Raw genomic sequence first — 10,619 nt, 5'->3', positions numbered from 1 at the left:
TGAGATTTTCCAGGCTAGGATACTGGAGTGGGTTGCCGTTTCCTTCTCCAGGGGATCTCCCCCACCCAGGGATCAAACCTGGGTCTCCTGCACTGCAGGCAGATTCTTTACTGACTGAGCTACAAGGGAAGCCCATATATGTTGTATACATATATACACATATGTATATATACATATTAACCACTCTAAAATTAGTAATTACTAATTTTTCTTTTAGGTTTTCTTCTACTCCCTATATTGTTATCTGTTTCATTAGCAATTGTTTCAGACAATCTGTTTGCTCTTCTTTCTCTTATTCAGGTTTGGGGTTTCCCTAAAGTGTAGTGATTCTTCTTTCTCTGTTTATGTTTAGGTTGAAATACTTAAAAGCTAATTTTAAGGTCAGCATGCATGGCTGAAACTTATTTATTGGTGGGTCTCATAAAAGGATTATTGAATAAGAGACCAGTTGTTTTGCCAGTGACCTCAAATTATCATACCTGTGGTCATTTTTCCTCAGCTGGTCAATTTCCCCAATGAAGAATCCTTTTAATTTTTATTGGTGGGAGTGGAGAACTGAAGAGGTGAGATATAATATGAGGTCAGCTAGCTTTCCGAAAGCTTCAATATGAAAGTCAAGAAAGTGTTAGTTGCTCAGTTCATGTCAGACTCTTTGCCACCCCATAGACTGTAGCTCCCCAGGCTCCTCTGTCCATGGAATTCTCCAGGCAAGAATACTGGAGTGGGTAGCCATTCCCTACTTCAGGGGATCTTCTTGACCCAAGGACTGAACCCAGGTTTCCTGCATTGCAGGAGGATTCTTTACCATCTGAGCCACCAGAGGTGTTCAAGTGTGAAAGGGGTCAGCAATCTTTTTGCCTGCTGTCTCTAGAGTCAAGACTCTCTTTCATTTCAGCTCTCCAAAACAGTCTTGCTTTCTGCCAGGCTGTGCAGTCTAGGAAAGAGTAGATCTGAGGTCTAACAGATTATACACATTTCTAACAATCCGTGTGTTTTTAGCACTAGTTCCTGAGTTCTGTAGTGTGAATTGTCTTGTTTCTCATTGACTTGCCTTCCTGCAAACACTTCAGTCTTAGCATCCTCAGTTCTAAGGCAATCATGGCTCATCTATCCTCTCAACATCTTGAAAATATTGTTGACAACTTTTTTCTGCAGAAACCTCTTTTCCATTCTCTGGCTTTCTTTTTTTTCTTGCTTTCTTTCTTTCTTTTTTTTTTTTTTTTTTTTACTGTCTGTCACTGTCATCTTATTGTAAGAAAAGAGGATAAAGACCTTGTTAAGGTGGATACATTCAACCATAGGTTCTTCTGATAACATACCAGTCTGACTGGTCTCATCTTTCGGTAGACATAGCCAACTCTCAGGAAAGGCAGACCAGGAGGCTCTATGGGAAACACAATTAAAAGAACAGGTATCACTTCTTGCACCACATCAGGGAGATTCCTTCTCTCCTCTTAATATCCCCTGTAGTAGACATGGGCTTTTTGGGTGACTCAGCTGGTATAGAAACCGCCTGCAATGAACAAGACCCCAGTTTGATTCCAAGGTCTGGAAGATCCCCTGGAGAGGGCTAGGCTAACCACTACAGTGTTCTTGGGCTTCCCTGGTGGCTCAGATGGTAAAGAATCCACCTGCAATGTGGGAGACCTGGGTTCAAGCCCTGGGTTGGGAAGACCCTTTGGAGAAGGGCACGGCAGCCCACTCCCGTATTCTTGCCTGTAGAATCCCCATGGACAGAGGAGCACGGTGGGCTACCGTCCACTACGTGGGGTCACAAAGGGTCGGACACGACTAGGCAACTAAGCACAGCACAGCAGTAGAAAACGTGTTCCACGTGCCCAAAGGGAATCTTTCTTAACTCTTAGATGTATTTGTTTCTGTGGTAAGAGTTATGTATAACTCACTTTAGAAAATTTGATAAATGTCTTTGTTCAAATCTTTCTTTCATTACTGTGATTGCCAAATATCCAGTCTTGTGTAATAATTTTCTCATACTCACTATATTTTGAAATAGATTCTATTTATTGTAAATACACAAAAAGTACATATATACATTTTAAAGATAAATAATAAAATAAACATTTATGTATCCACTCCACAGCTTATGAATTATGTGTGTAACCTCATTGGCCAGATTATAAACTCCTTGAGGATATATGATATTGGAAACTTGGGTTTGCCAAGCATTTTATACTTTATGTTTAATGTACTCATCAAAATAGGCATATGATGCAGATATTATTAATATTAATATTAATATTAAAAAACTGAGGCTTAAGGTGGTTAAGAATTTTGGCCAGATAATAAAAGGCCCATATGGTATATGTGATAAAGAACTGTTACCCAAGTATAATGGTTTGCTAGGTAACTAAAATTGTAAAAAGAAAATTCTAAGATGTGAAGAAAGAAGCAACTGTAAAAACAGCTACTGCCTCTAGAACTGAGCGGGGAAAGTAAAGATATTGGAATTATTACAACCTAGAACCTGAAAGGAAGGTCTTTGTAGTTCCAAACCCAGTTATGTGAGGCAGAGGACTGCTCAACAGGTTTCTGACCATAAAGGAGGATTCTGTTGCTCTGGAAGTCAGAACTCTAAGCAGCAGGTGGCAGCCCAGCATTGATGTCTCTAGGGAGTGTTGATGAGGCTGCTTGCAAGTGAAGAATAAACTGCAAACTGGATTCAACTGCTGATAAGGGCTGAAACTGCTGCTACCCAGGTGAAAAACTGTGGCTGGAGTGGTACTCACAAGAACTGTACACAGATTGCTGGAACAAGAAATGGACAGTAAGAAGCCAGAAGTGTTTTCTTCTTCCTCCTCCACCCTCCTAGTCTCCCTCTATCGCCCTCCAGTGGCAGATCTAAGATTGGGACAGATACCCCAGGTCCAAGGGCAGAGAAGCCCCAGCAAGATGGTAGGGCTGGTGAAATCACATTTACAATCAAACCTCTTACCCACCAGAGAATCTCAGAGGGCTCAAACAAACCTTGTATGCACCAGGACCCAGAGACCCCACAGAGACTGAGATAAAGCTGTGTTTGAGTGTCTCCTGTGGGGGTATGGGTCAGCAGTGGCCTGCTGTAGGGACAGCAGACTTGGGTATGGCATAAGCCCTCTAGGAGGAGGTCACCATTAACCCACCATAGAGCTGCCATAACTTACACAGGACTGGGGAAACAGACTTTTGGAGGGCACAAACAGAAACTTTGCACACCAGGAACCAGGAAAAAGGCTCAGTGACCCCACAAGAGACTGACCCAGACTTCCTGTGAGTGTCCAGGAGTCTCAGGCAGAGGAGTGGGTTGGTAGTGGCCTGCTGCAGGGTTGGGGGCACTGAGTTTAGCAATGCATGCATGGGACCTTCTGAAGAAGGTCATCATTATCTTCATTATCTCCACCTTAGTTTGGCCCCAGGTAAACAGCAGGGAGGGAACCCAGACCCATCCATCAACAGAAAAGTGGATTCAAGATTTACTGAGCATGGCCCCGCCCATCAGAACAAGACCCAGTTTCCCCCTCAGTCTCTCCCATCAGGAAGCTTCCATAAGCCTCTTATCCTTCTCCATCTGAGGGCAGACAGACTGAAAACCACAATCACAGAAAATTAACCAATCTAATCACATGGACCACAGCTTTGTCTAACTCAATGAAACTATGAGCCATCCTGTGTAGGGCCACCCAAGATGGATCGGTTATGGTGGAGGGTTCTGACATAATGTGGTCCACTGGAGAAGGGCATGGCAAATCACTTCAGTATTCTTACCATGAGAACCCTATGAACAGTATGAAAAGGCAAAAAGATAGGACTCTGAAAGAAGAACTTCCCAGGTCAGTAGGTGCCCAATATGCTACTGGAGATCAGTGGACAAACAACTCTAGAAAGAACGAAGAGACAGAGCCAAAGCAAAAACAACACCCAGTTGTGGATGTGACTGTTGATGGAAGTAAAATCCGATGCTGTAAAGAGCAATATTTCATAGGAACCTGGAATGTTAGGTCCATGCATCAAGGCAAATTGGAAGTAGTCAAACAGGAGATGGCAAGAGTGAACATCAACATTTTAGGAATCAGCAATCTAAAATGGACTGGAATGGATGAATTTAACTCAGATAACCATTATAGCTACTACTATGGGCAGGAATCCCTTAGAAGAATTGGAGTAGCCATCATAGTCAACAACAGAGTCTGAAATGCAGTACTTGGATGCAATCTCAAAAACGACAGAATCACCTCTGTTTGTTTCCAAGGCAAACCATTCAATATCACAGTAATCCAAGTGTATGCCCACTAGCTTTGTTCGTAGTGATGCTTTCTAAGGCCCACTTGACTTCACATTCCAGGATGTCTGGCTCTAGGTGAGTGATCACACCATCGTGATTATCTGGGTCGTGAAGATCTTTTTTGTACAATTCTTCTGTGTATTCTTGCCACCTCTTCTTAATATCTTCTGCTTCTGTTAGGTCCATACTATTTCTGTCCTTTATTGAGCTCATCTTTGCATGAAATGTTCCCTTGGTATCTCTAATTTTCTTGAAGAGATCTCTAGTCTTTCCCATTCTATTGTTTTCCTCTATTTCTTTGCATTGATCACTGAGGAAGGCTTTCTTATCTCTCCTTGCTATTCTTTGGAACTCTGAATTCAAATGGGTATATCTTTCCTTCTCTCCTTTGCTTTTCACTTCCTGTCTTTTCACAGCTATTTGCAAGGCCTCCTCAGACACCCAATTTGCTTTTTTGCATTTCTTTTTCTAAGGGATAGTCTTGATCCCTGTCTCCTGTACAATGTCACGAACCTCCGTCCATAGTTCATCAGGCATTCTGTCTATCAGATCTAGTTCTTTATATCTATTTCTCACTTCCACTGTATAGTCATAAGTGATTTGATTTAGGTCATACCTGAATGGTCTAGTGGTTTTTTTCCACTTTCTTCAATTTCAGTCTGAATTTGGCAATAAGGATATTAGGTTGATATTAATATCTAAGAAAGCACAGTAGATTACAGCTTTGATAGGTTTTAAGATGTGATATCGGAGAACATAATATCAATAGTAGATGGAAGGAGGAAGTTGAGGATCTGAAATTTTAAGTGCTGTGTGTTAAAGTACTGAATGGCTGGTTGGTGAGTATATCATCTAAAAACACAGGTGAATAACTTCTGATTATGTAGAGAGAGGGGCTTCCCTGGTAGCTCAGCTGGTAAAGAATCCGTCTGCAATGCAGGAAACCCCGGGTCAATTCCTGGGTGGGGAAGAGCCCCTGGAGAAGGGATAGGCTACCCACTCCAGTATTCCTGCCTGGAGAATCCCCATGGACAGAGGAGCCTGGCACACTACAGTCCATGAGGTCACAGAGCCAGGAGTGACTAACCACCGCAGGGCATGTAGAGAGAAGCATTTAAAGAAATAAACTTGGCAATTGAAAGTTTATTCCAATACTGAAAAATTGGTCCACAGTAGTCAGAGAAATGGTCTTCAGATCATCTGACCTCCCCAGAAAGCTCACAAATAATTTTCTTGGGTTCCTAAACAAGTGGCTTTGACTTGACTGACTCTTATTTCCCATTAGTCACTAATAGCATACTATTGGCTGAATATAATCTATGTTTACTCGGTTTCCATTACTCTTTTTAAAAGTTTACTGATGAAATAATTAGGTGTACAAAAGATTCTACTTATTAGAAGCCCTTTGGGATATGTCTACTTGAATATATTAACTAACTCATATAGTGACAAAGGGGCTTCCCTGGTAGCACAGTGGTAAAGAATCCACCTGCAATGCAGGAACCACAGGAGACTTGGGTTCGATCTCTGGGTGGGGAAGATCCCCCGGAGGAGCGCACAGCAACCCACTCCAGTATTCTTGCCTGGAGAATCCCATGGACAGAAGAGCCTAGCAGGCTACAGTCAATAGGGTCGTAAAAAGTCGGAACAACTGAAGTGGCTTAGCACACACACATGCATAGTGAAAAAAAAAGTCTTAAAATATATTAAAAAGTCTTCTTTTATTTAACATTGCATCATCCAATTCAGAATTTGAATCTGTAAGAAGTGCAATCTAAATCTAGATGAAGGGGCTATTTCATATATATAGATCTTGGCTAACCTTCAATAATTGTTCTTTGTTGATTTTTTCAGAAGTATATGTCCTTTGACTTTCTGTTTAGTCTCTTGGGACTAAGCTCTACAGAACTTACTTGAACTCTCAGGTTCAAGGCTCAAGCGGATGTTCGAGTGTAAACATAGAGTCACTTGGAACAAAGGGGTTTTTGAGTCCACTGGGAAAGAACACTGCGCTCAGAATTGGTTCCTTCTAAAGTTGCCTTCTGAGAGACTTCTTAAGATAGCACAGTGACCCAACGCTGTGGCTTGTAGGACAAAGGCGCTGGTCCACTGCTTCAATAATGATAGAAAATTACCAAACAGCACAAAAGCTTTATGAAATCGCTTTCCCTGTACCATATCATATACTAAATAATATCTTTCATTCTTCAAACTAAAAATAATTCCTCTCACAAATATTTTTTACATGAAAAACTATAATCTTGGCTTAAATAAAAAATATTAAATATATTTTATAATTTGAGATTTATTGTCTTCTTTTCCTTTCTTGTACTTATTGTTCCACTGATGTACAAACTGGATCAATGCCAGGCTCAAGGTTGGCACCTAATAAACATTTGATTGATAGGTGGATTGATTCCTTCTGCCAACCAGTGAAAACAATGGCTAATATGACTTTACTTAAGATGTCTTTCAAATAAGACAATCTATGCCTATAAAAAGAGCTTTACCTCTAATTAAAAAATAAATATCCAGGTTACTTGAAGAATAAAGATTAATTTGGGTTCAAAGGAAGTCATAACTCTATAAATAACACATCATTCCAAAAAATTACTCAGAGAAAACTGAAGCAATTTGGTTTGCCTTATCCATTAAGTAACAATCAGGAGGAATTCTACATTGGCCTAATAATTAAAAAATTATTTGCTATAAAGTTTTCCTTAGAAGAAAATTGAGGTTAAAATGGGAATGATGTATATAAATAAAGCTGGCTTTATTATGACACACATATTTAGTACAAATAGCTCACAGAAATCTACAATAGAGAACTGTTTTGTTCAGTGTATTCATAAATCATCAGGAATCGGAAGTTAAAATTAACTTAATAATTTAACGAATAGTATAAAATAAGAATGCATAACAGGCACAGAGAATGATAGAGGGAAAATGAAAGCAGCATTTCTATGATGAAAAAATACATGCATAAATTGATTAGATCTGCTTGGTTTGTTCCAGCTGGTGTCAGCACATTTCATATTATGATGATGCACTGTAAGGAAAACTTTGGAATATTTGGGGTGTTCACCTAGCACTCTTTCTTTTACATAATTATGACTTTGACTTGGTCTGTGTCAGTCCTCTGGACTTGATTTTAGGAGATGTATAAACAAGACATTCCTTCTGTAGGGATGGAGATCCACTGAAACATTTTAATACAGGGGAAGGTCCTGAAAGATTTGCATTTTAGAGTGATTTGCCTTGTATTTTGGTAGTGGATTGTAAGATAGCCTGGAGGCAAAATGACCAATTAAAAAGTTATTGGAATCCTAGCGATGATAGCTGGGCTGGATGAAGCACAAGCTGGAATCAAGATTGCCGGGAGAAATATCAATAACCTCAGATATGCAGATGACACCACCCTTATAGCAGAAAGCGAAGAACTAAAGAGCCTCTTGATGAAAGTGAAAGTGGAGAGTGAAAAAGTTGGCTTAAAGCTCAACATTCAGAAAACTAAGATCATGGCATCCGGTCCCATCACTTCATGGCAGGTAAATGGGGAAACAGTGGAAACAGTGGCTGACTTTATTTTTCTGGGCTCCAAAATCACTGCAGATGGTGACTACAGCCACAAAATTAAAACATGCTTACTCCTTGGAAGGAAAGCTATGGCCAACCTAGATAGCATATTAAAAAGTAGAGACATTACTTTGCCAACAAAGGTCCGTCTAGTCAAGGCTATGGTTTTTCCAGTGGTTATGTGTGGATGTGAGAGTTGGACGGTGAAGAAAGCTGAGCACTGAAGAATTGATGCTTTTGAATTGTGTTGTTGGAGAAGACTCTTGAGAGTCCGTTGTACTGCAAGGAGATCCAACCAGTCCATCCTAAAGGAGAACAGTCCTGGGTGTTCATTGGAAGGACTGATGTTGAAGCTGAAACTCCAATACTTTGGCCACCTGATGGGAAGAGCTGACTCATTGGAAAAGACCCTGATGCTGGGAAAGATTGAGGGCAGGAGGAGAAGGGGACGACAGAGGATGAGATGGTTGGATGGCATCATCGACTCGATGGACATGGGTTTGGGTAAACTCCGGGAGTTGGTGATGGACAGGGAGGCCTGGCGTGCTGCGATTCATGGGGTTGCAAAGAGTCGGACACGACTGAGCGACTGTACTGAACTGAAGAGATGATAAGGACTTGAACTAAGGCAGGTAGAGAATGAATGGAGAAAACAAGACAGATAAAGAATCTGTAAGTGGATGTATTTATGAAACAGAAAGTGAGAAAAGATTTTAAGTTGGTGAAGATTTCTAATATAAAAACATTTTTTTCCAGTTTTTGATGTTTTGTTCTGTTTTGTTGCCTATGTTATCTAATGATTTACCTATTCCAGAATAGTGCCTGGCACATCAAAATCATTCAGTAAATAATTACTGAAAAAAAAAATGAGTAAATGAATAGTGGATGGATGGATTGATTAGATGGATGGATGGTGGTGCCATGAAGAGATATAAAAGCAGAAACAAGGCTGGGGTATGGAGAAAATTAAATGTTTAATTTTAGAAATATTAAGTTTTAGGGAACTTGTAAATATCAATTTAGAAATACTGGGTATCTGGATGAATATCTTTAAAACACATGATGGAGAAAGGTATGGACTGAAGCATTAGAAAGTGATTAGCATACGGGATGGGTTAAAGTGGTGACCATACTTCAGATTATCTTGGAAACATATGATGACTAGAAAAGGGGAAGAGCCAAGGGCAAATCTCCATGGAATTCTAATATTTAAGGAGTGTTGAGGGATTAATGGGCTTCCCCAGTGGCTCAGTGGTAAAAAATCTCACCTGTCAATGCAGAGGACCCAGGAGACTTGGGTTCAATCTCTGGGGCAGAAAGATCCCCAGGAGCAGGAAATGACAACCCACTCCAGTATTCTTGCCAGGAAAATGCCATGGACAAAGGAGCCTGGCAGGCTACAGTCCATCGGGTCACAAAAAGTCAGACATGACTTAGCGACTGAGCACAAGGGTACTAAAAATTGCAAATGAGAGGAATTTCCAAGAAGTAAGAGTATCAGCAGTGTATGATGTTGCAGAAATACAAGCAAAAGGATTGTAAGAAGGAAAATTTGAACAGTATTGATAAATGCTTGAGATACAATCCCCAGAATTAATATATTTGGCAGTATATAGGTTGATTCTTTCATCTTCACTTATTTAATGAGTTGATATTTTGAACTATGTACTAGGTATTTAATGAGGCATTTGGCTAGAGACTGGTGCTATAATGTTATGCAAGACAGACATGATTCCTGCCCCCGAAGACTTTACAATCTAGTGTAAAAGAGATAAAACAAGTAGAGAAATGTGTGAATGATATTGTTTTATCTAAAAAAAACTTATTATGAAATAATACATTTTCTTTAGAAAAGACAGGAGATTATAATAGAGTTATGAGAGAAAGAAGAGGTCATGTATATCAGATAGAGTAATAAATAAAATTTTCTCCAGGGAGGTAGCCTTCAAGCTGGGAGCTAAGGCATAAGAAAGAGCCAGCCAAACCCATGGCTGATTCATGTCAATGTATGGCAAAAACTACTACAATATTGTAAAGTAATTAGCCCCCAACTAAAATAAATAAATTTATTAAAAATAAAAGAAAGAAAGAAAGAAAGAGCCAGCCATGCAAAGACCAGATAGAACATTCTGAGTTGAGGGAAAATCAGCACAAACACTCTAAGGCAAGAGTGTGCTTGGTGAGTTCTAGAAAATGAAAGCTCAGTGTTGCTGGAGCATTGTAGGCAAGGGAGTAAGTTCAGGGAGATGAGGTCAGAGACAGGTGGGGGTTTTGCCCTGTAAGGATTGATATGTCAGGTTAAAATGTGTTTTGTTATAAGTGCAAGAAGATCCCATCATTTTATAACATTTTAAACACAATCATCAGGCTGCTTTGAGGAAGAAGGCTTAAAAAGAGACCAGGTTGGAAGTGGGAAGAGAGGTTAGAAAATGGTGGCCATTGTCTACATGAAATCATGGTAACTTGGACTAAGGCGGTCCTGGTGAGGAAAGAAAGGATAGGTTTGAGTTCTGCTATGGAGTAGACCTCACAAGATAGATAAACGCTGACAGAGAGCTAGATTCAGTTAAAGCAATTGGCCAGGTTTTGCAAATGCCCGATTTATAAAACATTAGAAGAACAGTCAATAAATACAGAGTGAATGACTGGACTGGACAAGTGGTTCAGGATCGAGACCAGGGCTCAGTGGAGGCCATCGACGGTGAGAGGTGAAGAGGTGAACCAGCTGCTTCTAAGAGGCAGGCTAACCTGGGTCACCCCTACA

The sequence above is a fragment of the Giraffa tippelskirchi genome, chromosome 4, assembly GCF_054371585.1.
Source record: "Giraffa tippelskirchi isolate mGirTip1 chromosome 4, T2T-mGirTip1v1.2.pri, whole genome shotgun sequence".
Classification (NCBI taxonomy): domain Eukaryota; kingdom Metazoa; phylum Chordata; class Mammalia; order Artiodactyla; family Giraffidae; genus Giraffa; species Giraffa tippelskirchi.
Note: the sequence above shows the minus strand (reverse complement) of the source record.